Below are 3,546 nucleotides of genomic sequence, written 5' to 3' on the forward strand. Positions count from 1 at the left end.
ATGGGCCCATCAGTGTTCCCATTTTCCACCATAATTCGGGACAAATGATCTGAAACAACATTTTCACTCCCTTTCTTGTCCCGAATCTCTAGATCAAATTCCTGCAACAGCAAAACCCATCGGATAAGCCTCGGTTTTGCATCCTTTTTATCCATGAGGTACCTGATATCAGAGTGGTCAGAATATATAATAACTTTACTACCCTAAATATAAGACCGGAATTTATCTAGAGCATATACTACTGCTAGTAACTCCTTCTCGGTTGTGGTATAATTTAATTGAGCATCCAAGATGGTTTTACTTGCATAGTATATAGCAACAGGTTTCTTGTCAACCTGTTGACCCAAAACAGCCCCGACCGCATAATCACTTGCATCACACATTATTTCAAAAGGTAAACTCCAGTCGGGTGATTGCAAGATCGGGGCTTCAAGTAATTTCAATTTCAAAATGTCAAAGGACTTAGCACATTCGTCATTAAAGTCAAACGGGGCATCCTTAAGCAATAAATTACATAAGGGTTTGGTAATGTCACTAAAACCCTTAATAAACTGTATATAAAACCCGGCATGCCCCATAAATGATCTAATGCCTTTAACATTGGTGGGATGGGGTAAAGTGGAAATAAATTGGACCTTAGCCCGGTCCACCTCGATCCCTCAACTCGAAACTACATGGCCCAATACAATTCCCTCTTGGACCATGAAATGGCTCTTTTCCCAACTAAGAACCAAGTTCGTTTCAACACATCTTTTCAAAACTCTTTCGAGTTGATTTAAACATGACTCGAAAGATGTGCCGAAAATCAAAAAATCATCCATGAAAATTTCCAAAGACTCCCCCCACCATATCTGAAATATACTCATCATGCACCTCTGAAAGGTGGCGGGGGCGTTACATAGCCCGAATGGCATTCGCCTAAATGCGAATGTGCCGTACGGGCACGTAAACATAGTCTTTTCCTGATCTTCAGGATGAATAGCTATCTGGTTATACCCGAAATACCCATCTAAAAAGCAATTAAAGTTTTGACCAGATAGCTTTTCGACAATTTGATCGATAAACGGAAGCGGAAAGTGATCTTTTGATGTTGCCGCATTCAGTTTACGATAAACAATACAAATGCGCCACCCGGTTACTGGCCGGGTGGCGACCTCGTTACCTGAGTCGTCCTTGACGACTTGGATGCCCGCCTTTTTCGGTACTGTCTGTGTCGGGCTCACCCATGTGCTGTCTGATATGGCAAAGATAATGCCCGTATCTAACCATTTCAGCACTTCCTTCTTCACCACTTCCCTCATATTCGGGTTCAACCTTCGCTGAGCATCGTGCGCGGGTTTGACATTCGCATCTGTTAAGATTTTGTGCATCAAGATTTAGGGACTGATTCCCTTCAAATCCGCTATCGTCCACCTGATTGCTTCTTTATTCGCAACCAGCACCTCCATCAAAGCATTTTCTTGTTCAACAGATAAATTAGAAGCTATAATAACAGGCAATGTATTATTCTTACCAAGAAAAGCATATTTTAAATGCTTTGGGAGCACTTTCAGCTCGACTTTCGGTGCTTCCAACATTGACGGTTTCAACCCGGTATCTATCTTCTCGGGAAGCGGTTCCACCTGAACTGACCATGGTGGACGGTCTCCTCGCACAGCTGCGATCTCTATTTGTTTTTCTTCCTCTTCCAGCAACCTGTCTGTTTCCACCTGTAACCTGTCAAACAAAAAACATGTCTCCGCTGTGCCATCCGAACTGACGACAGAGTCGTATAGCGGGATGCACTCGTCAATGACATCAGCCATGAAGCACTCGTCATCGACCGGAGAATTATTTCCACGTGTGAAAACATTAATTCTCAGCTTACGGTTACCAAACGCCATGTCAACAGTACCATTTCTACAATTAATGTTGGCATTTGCAGTAGCAAAAAATGGTCTACCGAGGATAACCGTAGGCTGTTTGGTCCTTTCACCCGAAACATAATCAAGGACCAAAAAGTCAACTGGAAAATAAAAGTCTTCCACCTTAACAATAACATCAGTCAGTATTCCTCAGGGAAGTTTTGGTGTCTGGTCAGCCAAGACAACCGTGGTGGCAGACGCACGAAGCGGGCCAAAGTCATACTGATCGTATAAACTTCCCGGGGGAATACTGATGCTAGCTCCAAGATCTAGAAGCGCCCGAGTCATTTTAAAATCACCCACTTGAATGGGTATAATGGGCGTTCCCGGATCTTGTAGCTTCGGTGGAAGCGAACCCGAAAGAATTGCACTCACATTATCTGTAAAATCAATTTGTTTAGGAATCTTATGACTCCTTTTTTGTGTGCACAGCTCTTTCAAGTACTTGGCATAGGCGGGAATTTGTTTAATGGCATCTAAAAGAGGAATGTTAATTTTAACTTGTTTAAAAGTTTCCCATATTTCTTCTTGTTGCGGTCCCCGTTTTGATGCCATCTTCGCCTTTGATGGCGCCAACAAAGCATCGGGATATGGAACAGTTTTCACTTTTTCCTTATCCTTAGAGTTGTTGTTGTCATCCTTCGGAACCAATTTGTTATTTTTAGTTTCACTTTTGTTAGGTTTATTTACCTCAATCGGTTCCGGCTCGTCATCACTGACGAGAGTTTCATCAATTTCTTCCACCACCCCCTCAACCAATGGAGGTGGACCCCCAACCTTATAATCATATTTATTACCATTACGTAAAATACTTACCTGGTTGACGTGATTTTTCGAACTTGAACTGTGATGATTCGGGTTGACTGTGGTGTCGCTCGGAAATTGGCCCGCGTTCTTTTGTAATTTCGCCATATCTGAAGCGAGCTGAGCAATTTGCTTCATCATTGCCTCCGATGATTTATTCCGTAACTCGAACTGTTGCTTCGTCTCAGCTTTTTGATCAGTCATAACTTTCAATAACGCATCCAACTTCGAGTGTACCGAGTCGTCCGAATTACCCGAGGACTGTTTCTACTGATCCTGATTACCCAAAAAATTTTCACCCCGGTTACTGTCTCTGTTATACCCCCGATTCTTATTACTCGAACCCTGCTGATAACCGCTCTGGCGGTAATTACCCTGCGATCTGTTCTGGCTCGATCCTTGAAAGTTCGAGTTCAACTAAGAAGACATGTTCCCGTAACGAAAATTCCGGTGGTTCCTCAGGCCCGGGTGATATGTGTTCGAATTGAACCCTTGGCCTTTGGAATCCCCGTAAGTGTAATTAACTTCCTCGGTGTCATCCTCAACATCATCATAATACTAGGGACAATTTTCTGACTTATGCCCGATTTCACCACAATCTTCACAAACCGGGAATTTAACACCAACTTTCCCGACCTCTCTTTTCTTACCCTTTTTCAACTCAGCCAGTTCGCGTTCCAACTCATTAATTCTTTCAGATTCACTCGTGACTGACTTAACTGACCTGGAGGAATTACCACGTCTTCGTCTTTCAGCTGCTGCTTCTGCCTTGGAATCTTCACACATAAATTCCAAAAAATCCCAATCATCTTCCTCAGGCTGATTCAGCAACAGACCA

The sequence above is a fragment of the Bidens hawaiensis genome, unplaced genomic scaffold (genome assembly GCF_021521415.1).
Source record: "Bidens hawaiensis isolate Kalapana, Puna unplaced genomic scaffold, B.hawaiensis_p1.1 tig00017248_1, whole genome shotgun sequence".
In the NCBI taxonomy this organism is placed as follows: Eukaryota; Viridiplantae; Streptophyta; class Magnoliopsida; order Asterales; family Asteraceae; genus Bidens; species Bidens hawaiensis.